The sequence below is a fragment of the Pezoporus flaviventris genome, unplaced genomic scaffold (genome assembly GCF_033815535.1).
Source record: "Pezoporus flaviventris isolate CSIRO_AGI_PZ_B2104156 unplaced genomic scaffold, CSIRO_AGI_Pfla_v1 ptg000073l, whole genome shotgun sequence".
Classification (NCBI taxonomy): Eukaryota; Metazoa; Chordata; class Aves; order Psittaciformes; family Psittacidae; genus Pezoporus; species Pezoporus flaviventris.
Genome location: NW_026892621.1, coordinates 1,038,360 through 1,052,104, shown reverse-complemented (window position 1 = coordinate 1,052,104; position 13,745 = coordinate 1,038,360).

Sequence of the window (13,745 nt, the reverse complement as noted above, 5' to 3'; positions counted from 1 at the left end):
AAGCAGGAGCATGTAGGAGCTATGATTTCTTTATGGAAAAAGAAAATAATACAAACAAATGTCTAAGGCATGACGGTCCATGTTAAATAATGGAGTAGATTTAAGGATTCTTTCTGAAGATGAGGAGGAAAAATCCAGACTTCTAGAGATTATTTACACATACACATGCACATACACAAAACTGGAAGTTAATTCTTGTATCTTGCTTTAGTCTGTGGCATGCATTTGGGCTGCTTGGCACAATAAAATCCAGTGCTGGTTCTGCTGTATAGGGATGAATAAGATGTCATAAGGGTCTAACGAGGGAGAAATCAAACCACACTGGAACCCTGATTTGTGTAAGGGAGAACATAAAAAGTCATGTATGAGCAGTCTCCCTTAGATTCTGTTGTTTGTTTTCCAGTATATAATTATCTTCACTGGCTTTGACTAAAGCTTTTTAGTTTTGTGTTATGAAAACAAAAATACATTCTAACTCCATTAATGTGAAGAAAATACTGCTTTATAAGTCTTAGACCATACTTGCATCAAATCTGCTATCCCTGGCATGGATATGTTCTCTGCGTTTGCTCACCAATAGCTGTCAGTACCTTTCTGAGCAGAACAGACCGTGAATACAAAGTATTAATAAACTAGAATCATACAGTTCCAAGACAAGCAGTTTTTAAAAATTGCATTATGTATACTTAATGCCTGACTGACCTTTTCTGCTGTTTCTTAAATCTCTTAAAAATTCATCTAATTTCAAAGCCACAGTATTAGCCCATTTATATGTAAATTGCCTTTAATTCATACATTGATTTGAAAGACTAATCCAAAAGAACCTTTACCGCAGGTGACCTTTTTGACACTGTACTTCTGGGAAGACTGTAAAATGGTTTCTCATGACCTCACATCCACTGTAGCATAGCATATGCCCACTTCAGTCTGTATAAATCAGTCATAAGAGAGTGGTTTTCAACCAATATTGAATTATTAACATGATAACTGTCATGGTTATCGTTATAGTTAAAATAGGCCCTGTTTAATTATTATTTTCTGTTGGCATTCTTGCTTATTTTAGCTGTTAAACACAGTTAAGATACTCACTGCTTATGCTCCTTGAATAATAAATAATAGTATAATCTAGCTCTTAAATTGCAGTCTCCAAAGACTTTAACTTTCAGAAAACATTAAATATTTATTATCCTACAGAATTTCTTGTCACCACAAGAGTTGGTAGAACAAATATGTTAAAGCTGGCTTCTGTTTCCTATAGTAAAGGTGAAACGCTTCCCTTTACAAAAGAGAATATACGAATTTTGGATTATTATGTATTGGGGCTTATAAGCTTGTTTTCATCCATTCACACTCCAGCAAGGGACTCCTGGTCTACCTCTGCTGCAGTGCAGTGCAGAGGCTGAACACCTGGCTTGATGGGCAGTCTGTTATTTACTAGTTTCTCACTATGACAGGAGGCTCGGAGGCTATTACTCGGAGGCTCCATAATAGTGCTGCTCAATTACTGCAGTTGTTTATTGCTAATATATACTGTTTTTTTTTGAAGAAAATAAATGCTATTTGTTTCTAATTTTTCTAATAAAATTTAATTTTTTTTCCATCAGAAGAAAACTTGTTTGAAGATCTAACATTAAAGATAGTCATCAATAAACCAATGAATGAACTGATGTCCTGAAAGTATATTTTAGGTCAGTTATTATGAATTTTTTGGACTAAGGAAAACCAAAATCTGCCATTTAAAATCCATTTAGACAATGAAGTCTACCAGACAGTGCATTTCTGTGTTATTATACAATAAGTGAAGATTATTGTTGTTGCATGCTTCATATGAGAAGACGTAAAATGCTTTACACTGAGTTATAATAAAGCAATAATGCTTTGGCAAGTTACATACAGTCATGGAAAAAATGCAGTAACAGAAGAAGGTGTAGAGATGATGAGATCTGTGTCTGTAATTATCACACACTTTTCCAGTCATATCAGGATAAATAAATGTTAATGGTCTTTGTGGGAGGACAGGCCTGTCTGCTCTGTGCTGACTAGGGAGATGTTTTTCAGCAGAATAAGAACAAGGTGACATCAGAAGTGGTGTTTAATCATTTGCTCTTAACAAATACACTGTTTACAGGATAATAGAAATTGTTAAGATTAAGATATGATAAAGCTACACAACAGAAATGGGTGATGGAAAGAAGAACAGTTCCTGACAGATGTTCTTAATAGTTATCTACTTACCTGCTGTTCTAGCCAGAAGTTGTTAATTATATCCTCACTTGGCTTGTGGAGATTTCCTGGCATTAATAAACTATATGTTGCTACTGGGTATAGTTTTATCTTCCTTCTGAAATATTGAGCAAGCATTTAGTTGCCATGAATGAACAGTGTTTATGTCAGCATGTAAGAATCACCAACACACCCTCCAAACTACTATCCCCAAACCCTGCAGGTGATGGGAGGACATAACTATGATCTCGCTTTGTATTAAAGGCTTGAGTGGTGGTAGCTCTGGAAATGACATGCACAAGGGAACAGTACAAGGTTATACATTAGTATCCCTGTCTGGTTTTCTTATGCATGCAATTACCCTTATTGTTTGCTATGGTAAAACAGTTGCCTGCTCAAAAATTAGGGATAATTAGGTAATTAAAGGAATAGATGTAGGAAAGGCTACCACAAGTTAGCTGCTAGTGCCGAACAGAGACCAACAACTGGACTGTCTAATGTGGAATTGGTAATTCTGGACAGTGTTTTCTTTTTGAAGATACTCATGAAAAGCTTGAAATGGCAGTCTTGGATTTAATAACCAAGCCCTGAAGTGGTTTGCATGTAGAGGTGTCCTGGGTTCAGCTTTCAGTTACTTTGTTTTCCTGTTATCATAGTGTGGTGTGATAGAGTAGGCTGTTGTTTACTGTTACAGAATCTGTCACTTTTTGAGTGGGTTGGAAGGGAATAAATATTTCAGTTAGCCTTAACACTGGTGTAAATACAGTCAGAGATGTACGTATGTAATTGTTTATGTGTATGGGCTTGTTACCCAGGGAAAAAAAGCAAATGCAAGAATACTAACAAGTGAAGAAGAGTAACGTGGGGGAAAGTTGTGATTAGTGCTAGTATTTCAAGGCTCTCAATATCTGCTCCCTCTGGCTGGATAACTGTGTGGTTGATATGATACCATCATCCTTCTCATGTAAGGAAAGGAAAGGAAAAGCAGAGAAAGACACCAGCATTTGAGTGTTTTCTGAATTAGTGAAAAATGTTTTGCACCATGAAGAGTGATGAGTGGCAATGCTCTTACAGCATTACTACAGTTCATTACAGCTATCAGTCTGTCCCAGGGACAACAGCGTTCCTGTCTTTCAACAGGGCTGCTTTCAAGCCTCTGTTTGCAGCAGGTAGCATTAATGGGGTGGGACTTACGACTTTATTGAAGTCAGGTCCTGAGAGGTGAATTTATGTACAAACTTGGGAGGATCAGGGAGGCTGATGATGATAAGGTAACTGTCAGGAGAGACAGGACTGCAATACCAGGCATAAATGAAGATCTTGGCTCAGCAGCACAATACTTCAGAGTGACAGCAAAAATAAGATGACAGAAAAGATTTATATTGAGCAAAAGAAATGGTAGCCTTGGGCTAAAGGAACAAAGGGATTAACAAAAACTGATGCAGCTGGCATTCAGTGACTAAATTCTGACATGATTTAGTGGACACACCTTGGAAAACCTGTGAATTCATGTGTCAAGGAGAGGGTCTGATGGCTGTATTAGTGCTGAAGTATTCTTCAGCTGGATGTAAACACAAAAGAATAAAAGGGTACATAAAGGGGCATGTGAGATTATATACTGAGCTCCTTTTAGTTCTAATTAGACTTTTGTGATTATATCCTTGATGTCACAAGTTGAGGAAGGGCTGCATTAACTTACGAGTGCCATGGAGACTGCTTCCTTCTGAGACTGCTGTGAGTGTGCAGGATGGCATGACTTACTGCCCCACTTGCCTTTGTAAAGATGTTCCAGTTCACTGGGTTTAATGTGCTGTGTTCGTGTGCTGGTGTTTTTAGAGATACACACAAGGAGAATCTGTACAGACAGATAGATTACCATTATTCAAATTGTGATTTCCATGGCTGGAGTTGCACCCTATGACAGTAGTGGTACAATAATAAAGCAGGAAATGTATTTTCCTCTTGGAGGAAAGGGGTGGTCACATCCTGTTGATCGCCTCGGTGTTCAGCCCTATGGCACCTTGGTATACATGTTGCCTGCTTTCAGGTCAGTTGGTTTAACGAAGTAGTTCCCTGTGCTCCCTGGGAGCTTCTGAAATGAAGAGCTCGAGAGTCTTGAAAGCATCCTGACTTTGTCTCTGTCTCTGAGGACAAACAGCAGCAGTAAATAAGTGTATCAAATATAAGATTGAGCTGAATTCAGGCACATGAGCTGTGGATGAGCAACCCTTTTGGTGCCATTGGATAACCAAGTCTAAACTGTGACAGGGAGGAGCATATCTGTGTGGGAACAAGAAGATGGACAAGTGTGTTTGAAGTAGTTGTATCTTGCTCAGAGGATCTTCTGGAGTGGCTGGCTGGATGTGTAAGTTGGCAAATCCATGCAAAGTGAGATTTGTCTCTAAGCTTTTCTTCTGTCCCTTTTAAGTTAGGTTTTTTAGGATACTCTGGCTTTCACAGAGAGCAGCTTCAGTTTTCTGCTTGGACTTTTCTTTGAAAAGAAACTGTGGCTCCTAGAATTTGGTGGGCTTCAGGCAGTGAACTCTCTCTCTCCTTTTGTTTCCTTTAGAGTATTTAGGTTGAAAATACCCCTTCCTACAGCTTTACAGTTTCCAGGGTCTTCACTCCTGGCTTTGTTTTACCCAGTTCTTAATTTTGTCAACACATTTATCTTTCTGTTCAAAAGGAATCATAGATCATAATTCTGTTCATTTTAACACCCCGTTACAGACCCTGTGTTAGATGATGAATTATGTTCTGATGCTTTTGGACTGTGCAGTACACCAATATTAGATCAAGAACCCATGAAAGGTTATCTTTCTAATTTACAAGAAATAGTCTCAGACCTTTGTCTCTTGTATTTCCTTTTCCATTTAAATTTTGGTACTAGAGTAGTTGTGTTGTTTTGTTTTTTTTTTGATGAAATTCAGTTTGGAGCCTCTTGGACTTTATTTTCATGACAAGTGGATCTGATTTTCAAGACGTTTAATTTTTTTTTTCTCTTGATGTAATAGATAATCCAAATACCATGCAATATTGGGAGACCATTTTAGCCTTCTGCAAATAGCATATGCTTGTGTGAATGCTGCAAAGCAAATTGTTTTTCTTGTCCAATTTGTCTTGTGTAATATGTAGTTAAACTAAAGTTTAAGGGTCACTTGTTCTTGCCATCTGTAGCCTGTTTTATAGTTTAGATATAGTAGGTAGTTTTGGGCTAATTTTCAGTATGTGTAGAGCTTTAACCATGAGATGTATCCTGTTCTGATTAAATTCAGTTGTTTGGTGTTTTTTTTGCTTTATGGAAATGAAGCAAAATGGATTTTTTTTTTTTATATCTCTAGTTAATTATTTTAATCTTTAATTTGTAGTGTAGCATCTTTTAACCATTCTAGTGGGGTATGAGCGCCTTGCTGCAGAGTAAAACCTGTCAGAGTGGTCTAATATAAAGAAATATTAGTTCAGTCTCATACAAATTTAATGTTTAATATTACTGGGCCACATCATTCTGCATTACATGTAGTTAGGAGATTTGGAGGATGGTCCATATCTTAGAGATGCGGATATCAGGTCTGGCTGAGCAGCAGTTTAGACTTGGATTGTAGGTAAGGTCACTGTTGCTATCACAAAATGCAACAAAGCTGCCTGGCATCAGGGCAAACGCCTGTGTTCTGGCCTCTTTCTTTTGGGATGAGCAAAAATCTGTCCCCCAAGGTCTGAGGGTGGATTTGTGTTCTGATTGCTGGGAACAAATGCAGCTCTCTGCCTTTCCTCACATGGCAGGCTTCCCAGTCCTTGTGGCTCTTCTTTGGTACTATCCAGCCTGTCCCCATCTTTTTCCTGTACATCAGGACCCAAATGTATCACAGAGTATGAATTATGCTGAGTTTGAGTGTGCTTTCAGAAGGGTGTGCTGGGTGCCAGAGCTGATAAGAAGGGAGTTTGTGTGCAAGGACATAGGACATGGAAGAGGAGTTTTCAGGGATAGAGAAAGATTCCCCTTTTAGAGGGAAACTCAGCTTGTGCAGCCATCCTTGTAACTTTACTTCTTAGATGTTCACATAGCAATGGAATGCAGCTTTGCTTATGCTTAAAATGCCGAAAGGCAAAGGACTTTTAATGTTCAATGTTAATTTCTAGCTTTTCAAAACATGGGAATTCCATTGTTTACTTTTTCAAAGAGCTGATGGGATTGGAAGCAACTTGTGGGTCAGTTGCACTGTGGGTCAAAATGACACTGTCCCTTTAAGAAAAAACCCGCTTATTTTCTCAGTAAAATTAATTGTTCCCTGCTATTTAAGCTGTTGCTGAGCAGATTAAGTCATGTAATTTAACTTCTTTTAATTTGTGTTTTTGCAGTGAGGGCAATCTAAGTGAATGGACAGTCTGAGGGGGAAACGCTTGCTAGTCTCCTCTGTCAGTGTTCCCTTATACTCATTTCATGCTCCTCTCAGTATCACAGCAGAACTACTTCATTGTGTAATTTCCATGCATCTTCTTTTGCTCTCTTTTTTTCTCCTTTCCAATTCTAATACTTGCTTGCTATTGTATTACAGAAGAATCAAGGAACCAATATATTTGCATAAAGGACATTCTAAATTCTAATGTCAAGGGTCATTAGTCATTTTTGTTGTTATACCTAAAAAGATCAATTTCTGCATGCAGAGACGGTGGGGTAGGAATCTATTTCAGGAATAACTCGGATTATCCTTTCACTTTAGGTGAATTTGGACTGGATGCAAATTAAAAAGAATACTAAGTCAGTATAGTTCACATATATTTGAATTTTATGCATCTGATATCCATCAGATTTGTTTTGAGAGCTCACGTTGCCATAAATGTTTCCCACAAGTTATAGTCCTTCTATTTTTACACTTTTTTCCTTCAAAATTTTTAGTTTTCTCATTGCACGTTTTTTCCTGAAAAATTACCTTAAAAGCTTGTTGTTTTTGTTTTTTTTTTTCCTTAAATTGTAAAGCAGATAAACATATAGCTGCTTGTTTGAATTAGTTCTCAGGTTTTTTCTGAAGGCAGAGATGTATTTGTTCTCAAATGAAAGTAGACATTACTTAGTTAATCATGAAAAGGAGCTGCATGCGTGAAAACTTATAATTTACTATCATTACTGTATTATTAATAATAACAACAAAGCCACAGAGGTCAGTTTGTCAATGGCATGAATGGTTATAGATTCTGATGGTTTTAGTAGCAATATATACTACTAAATTAAACATTACTAAATAGTAATAAATATTAACATATTAAAACCCACAATTTTGCTCTTCTGAAGAAAGGTGCAGGGTGATCTGAAATGCATTCATTGTTGGCTGGAACTTGGTACTGTGGATTCCTCCAACATGCTGCTGGTAAAGGTTGACCTGACTTCAGGCATTTGTCTGCTGTAATTAGTTCTGGTGGCTGTGGCTCAAAAGCAAATGGCTGACAGTTGTCATGGTAGCTGATTATTGCTGATTCAGCACGATGTTTTGAGAGAAGAGGAAGGTTACAGCACAGCGTTTGGTTACAGAATGGTTTGTGTTGAAAGGGACCTTACAGCTCATCCAGTTCCAACTGCCTGCCACAGGCAGGGACACCTTCCACTAGAGCAGCTTGCTCCAAACCCCATCCAGCCTGGCCTTGAACACTGCCAGGGATGGGGCAGCCACAGCTTCTCTGGGCACCCTGTGCCAGCGCCTCAGCACCCTCACAGGGAAGAGTTTTTTCTTTATATCTAATCTAAATCTTCCCTTTGTCAGATTAAAGTCATTCCCCCTTGTCCTGTCACTTGATGTCATTGCAATGAACGCCTCTCCAGATTTCTTGGCAGTCCTTTTAGGTGCTGAAATCTGCTGTAAGGTCTCCCTGGAGCCTTCTCTTCTCCAGACTGAGCAGCCTTCACCTTGGAGCATTACTCCTGTCATGGACCAAACCTTTCTATTTTTCTCTATGTTGGAACCCAAGGTGGAAGTATCCTGAGGCTGTGTGCAGTGCCATTGACTTCTCTGCAAGTAGAGAAATTGGTATTCTGCAGTTTGCTTATATTCAGGGCCAAAAAAAGAGAAGCTGTTTTAAAGGAAAGCCTATATACATTGGATAAATGTTTCTCAAAGAATACATATTTACATTTAAATTTTCATATAACTTAAAAATCTAACAAGGGAGGAGGAGAAGTGTGTAAGCAGGAAATTTAATAAGTGTTTGAGTTGAATATCTGCTATAGTGTAAGCTATCAATAGGAACATAATGTATTGAGCATTAATTGACCTGAATTGCTCATGAAAAATCCCAGTACATTGACTGCTGACTGAAGTTCACTAAACGTGAAAGGCAGAAGTGGTTTTTTAGGTAAGCAATGACATTTTACTTTGGCCATTTAAGGAAAAAAAGTCGAATGTAATACTGTACAGTGCTTTGCTGTGGAGTGGATTAGCATCGGTGTGTAGTGGCCAATCATTGGTTTGTTTTGTAGAGATTACAATATACACATTTATCTTTACAGAAGGTATTATCATTTTGCTTACTGAGTACACAAACACGTAACAAAGGACCTGATACACTTAGCTACCATTTTATATTCTACTTTATATAAAAGCATGTTATGCCTAATGTCCTTAGTAGTATGAAGAGTAAGAAATAGAATAGAACCATACATGAAACCATACGCTTTCTGTGGAAATAAAGTACAAGTTTTATTTTGGTTAAAATTGGTAGAAGTTAAAAGGAGAAATAACATGAATGCATAGGTGTGATTTGTGGAATATATGTTTAATAATCCAGTATCAGACCTCAACATTTTAATTGCTAATTTGGGGGGAATAAGTGAGAAGTTTCGTACTAGTATGAACATGCTGTTCATACTAAATAAATTGGGAGTGCATTGCATTTGTTTACTCTTTAATGGAAGAAGCCAGTGTCCTTGAGAAGTAGCAAAGCCTTGCTTCAGTCTCGACCAGTATACTTCATGGAGATACCAGAACTTAGTTATTCTAGTTTGCCAGAAAATACGGAAAGCCACTTTCCCCTTTTGTGTAATTCTACTGCATGGAAAATTTCTTATTTTATAGTCACAAAGAATTAAGCATTCCTATCCCCTTATAGCAATTTCTCTGTAACAACATCCATCTAAAGAGGTTTCCTCTTGGAGAATTTCGTAGTCTCCTTACAAATGGCTGCTCTCAGATCCTGTTGTGTGGAAAGATCATTGTTATAAACTGTTGATTGGTAGAGCCAAGCATGGTGATAATAAACCAGTTGAAATGCTAACTAATTACAGCTTATTCTAATGTCACAGTGGTTTATTAAGAGAGGGCCTGATTGCATTGTGGTTCTGTGAATGTCAGGACTTTGGCTTAGAAGGATCAAAGAACTTATGTTCTCTTCAGATGCTGAACAAGAATAAACCCATTAGATTGTGCTAATACTTGACATTCTTCTTCCTGAGCTAGAGGACTCTTATCTGACTCTTACAAAACACATCTGCTTTCATATAGGCTGAAGCATAGGAAGACTCTTCATATTGATTATGCTTTTTTCTTCCTTGAGGAAGAGAAAATCATAAACTTTCCCCTTTATTTATTGCTTGAAGATCTAGAGTTTTCAGAATTTCCCCTTCCAGAGGATTCTTCAGGGCTCTTTTGGGAATGCATAGATAATCACATCAGTAGTGTTTCTGCAGTAAGTGTGATGTAAATAGTAACACACAGAGAAGTTCTAGTCACTTAAAAGTGACAACAAAGCAAGCCAAAAAAGTAAAATTCCACATTATGCTCAGTTTGCAAATACAGCTTTTTTCTTACTTATATCAATGGCTTTTGGTTGACTTGTTTTGAAATCAGTGAACTTTGGATCAAACAAAAAATTATTTCCCTATCCATTTCATCTTTCCTCCTGTAAAGAGTGTTTCTTTATCCATCACTGGTGATCTTTATGTGGTTTTATATACATCCTGCCCTGTCTGAGCAAAGTCCAGTGCTGCTTAGAAAAGTTTTATCAGGATAATCTTAAGAGAAGGAATCAAGCTATTAATTTTTTCAAGGTAAGATCAGCATCTCTGACCAGATATTATATTACTATGTGTAGCAAAATTTCAAAGTTAATTTAGACTATGTGAAGTAAAGTCATCCTTTTTCAAATGCATGAGGAGAGATGATTAAATTCTAGATTCCAATGTAAATTAGCTTCTAAACATAGAGGTTTGCAGCTTGAATTGAATCGAAGTGTGTTTCTGAGGTTCAGAGTGTTAACTGTTTGCTGATGGCTTTGCTCGATTCATTTCTGGAAATATCTCACTGGGGTTGTCCAATTCAAGTATATAAGGGATTAATGGCTTGGAACTTTATCTATAATTCTTTGGCTTTATGTTTAAACAGTTCATAAACTCTTAATATCCTTTTTTTCCCTCTTGAATTCATTAAGAAAATACTATAAAGGAAAGCTAGTCCTTCATATTTTAATATTTAGAAAAATGCATCATTATATCAGTATTCCAAACCACCCTAATGTAATAACGTAAGGGCTTCAGGGAAGGAAGAAAACAGGAGTCTGTGTTTTCTTGAGTCTCTTCTGTTAAGAAGAGCTAAAATGGAAAAAATCATGAGATGCCTTGCCTGAGGGATAAGGTGGTTATCTGTTGTCTTAGAAAGCCAATATGCCTTTCCTTTGTACCACTTGCAAACCGGAGCATGCTCGTACCTTGGATGTGAGACCTACGTGAATACAGCAAAGGGCAACCATCGGTTTTGTTCTTTGACTTATTTCATTAGCTCTTTTAATATTAATCCTAGTTGTAAAATGTCTTCTGTAAGCCCTGTGATTCCAGTATTTTGAGCTGGATGCAGCTTGGTCTGTCCACATTTTTTGCCATTGGCTGCTCTCTTGAGATTTGGAAAAGTGATTCTGTATTATTGTATGCACAAAGAATTCTTTCTTCCTGATGCAGTGGTTTCCCTCTGTATGCCCCTGCTTTTGTTAGTCCTCACTTTGTTTTCATATTCAACATTTCTGTTTCAGTTCAGTTGGCTTAGAAGATGTGAAATATGCTCCTTCATGAGAGCAGTGGCACATCTAGGACAGCATTCCATCTGACAGCAGCAATTTGAGACGCATTTTAGGGAGAGTACCTGGTCTTTATCTGTAAACCATCCTTCTTGTCCTCCGAGCACCTGCCACAGTCATCTTTGATCTTTGCCTAGCAGAGCTACTTTAAATAATTAAAGCAATTTCTAAAGTTTATCTTTTCAAATTCTAATACACCTTCAGTCTTTGCAGTTCTTTGGTGCTGTGTTTTCTCAGTGTTAACATACAACTTTTCTGCTAGTCTCATGTGAACTTTGTCTTATGGGTCTGCACTCTCTGCTTGCTTGTAGTGTGTTTCCTACCCGTTCAGATGATGCATAAGGCGGTGGAGTTAAAGTATGGCCACCAAACCGAAATCTAAATGAATGCTTTTATGATGTGAGTGAGTGAGAGGCAATGGATGAATTCTGAAATAGGAAAAAAATGGCAGGAAAATATGTTCAATTTAATTATTCCCTTTGGGTGTATGTCAAGATAAAAACTTGTTAAGCATAGAATGTGTAACCTGCACTCCTGTGCAGGGTTTACTTCATTGGTAGAAGATATTTACTAGCTCATGAGTATTAATAAACATTTGGAAACGTATTTGGCATTCTACTTTTCATGTTCATTACTGTTCCTGACCTTTTTCTTAATAAAAAGTATTCAGTGGCTTTTCTGATCTCTGTTTTCATTTCTGGAAATTATACTTTGGCAAAGAATGTATATCATTAAGAAAATGAGAGGAAAAAACCCCCAACAAGCTAGGTATGTATTTCTAGTTGCAAATTAGTAGTAATATATTTATCCACATTCTCTGTTCAGGCAGATTTACATTTCACCAAGTAATTTTTACTCTTTACAAAAAGCTTCTTATCATTTTTCTGGTTTTTCCCTCTTCTTGAAACTCTGAACTGCTGGGAAGCAATGTGAATAATTGATACCTTTTATTGCTCATTGTTCATTCCTCTTGCATATAGAAAAGAATTTTCTTTTATGGTTTCCTCTCCAGTGTACTACCTGGCTTCAGGCATGCAAAAATGTAGCTATGGAGAATACCATTTCAGAGGAGGTTTCTCATTTTTTGGCTAGCTTTGTAATTAACGAGTCACCTAGCACTAGTGAGGTAGTAGTAGAGCTGAGGTGAAACGTATTCCGCTAAACCCATATTAATGAGCGAAATTACTCTGGAGCTTAACTTGTCTTGATGTGAAATGGAAGTGTTAGGAAAAACAATTGCTGTTCCACTTCACTTGGAAGATACAGCTGTTTTGTTTCCAAAATGTTTTTGAAGCTGTTAGAATTTAGATGTTACAAACTCCTATGCTGGGAGCTAGTCAATATTTGAGGTTTATATCCAGCACAGATTTGATGTCAGGTGAAGTATAAGATAGGACATTGCAATTCTTTTTGAATGCATTGATGCTAGTTCTGGTTCCAGATAAATTAATCTGAAAAGAACAAATGATTTTACAGGCCAGCTTGAGACATTCCCAGTAGAACCTGTGCAGGGAAGGTTTTGCAGGCTGCTGTCACGGTGCTTTAAATACATTTTAACTTTCCATTGTCACAAAGATACCCTAATGCTTTGCAATTTCATGTAAATAACAGGATAAATGTGAAGCTGTGTAGCCTTGCAAGTAGGATAAGGAACAGGGTGCGATATCTAAATTCTGTCTCCAGCTTTGTCACTATTAAGACTTTTGCCATGTTACTTATCCTTCTGTGCCTTTTCAGTAAAAAAAAGGATAATGATGCCAGCTTAATATTGCAAAGTGTTTTCAAGATGAGAAAAAGCTAGTGTGTGACAGTGCTGTTGTAAACATGTTACTGGTAAACTTCAGTTCTGAGAACTTCCATTTTTTAAGAGGGAGCATTCACAAATCTTTATTTTGCATGCAAAACTGGGGTGGGGGAAAAATCATACTTTGGGAGACTTAATGGGAGCTTTCTTTAGAAAGTGCTGCTACCCCAAGAGCAGAGGGTGATCTCTCATCGTATCACAGTGAATTAACGACTGCTCCATTTTTGCCGTAATGCTCTTCAATTTTTAGTGATAGGCTAAAGATTTCTGAGAAGCTAATCTTTATGTGGAGTTATTAAAGTTGGGAAGTCTGGGATTAATTGATCATGTGGGGGTTTAGTTTGTTTAAGGAGAAAAAGGGATTTGAAATGAAGTTGAAGGCACCTGATGGTGGTTACTCCCTGGCTTGCTTTTGTGTCTGCCATTCTGTTTCCACTTAAAGCAGTGATACAAGCTTTGACTTTTAATGCCAAGTGGTATATTCAGGAAATGGGAGTGGCCTTTCATTTCATGGGTATGTTCTTTTAATTTAGAGAAATGCTTTGCCTATGAAGCGAAGAGAATGGGTGAATGGCACTTACACACCACAGCTGTTAGTTCCAATTTAACAGCAACATCTGAGTAAGTAAGTTTCGATACCATGGAATAAATATTAACATGTTTATTC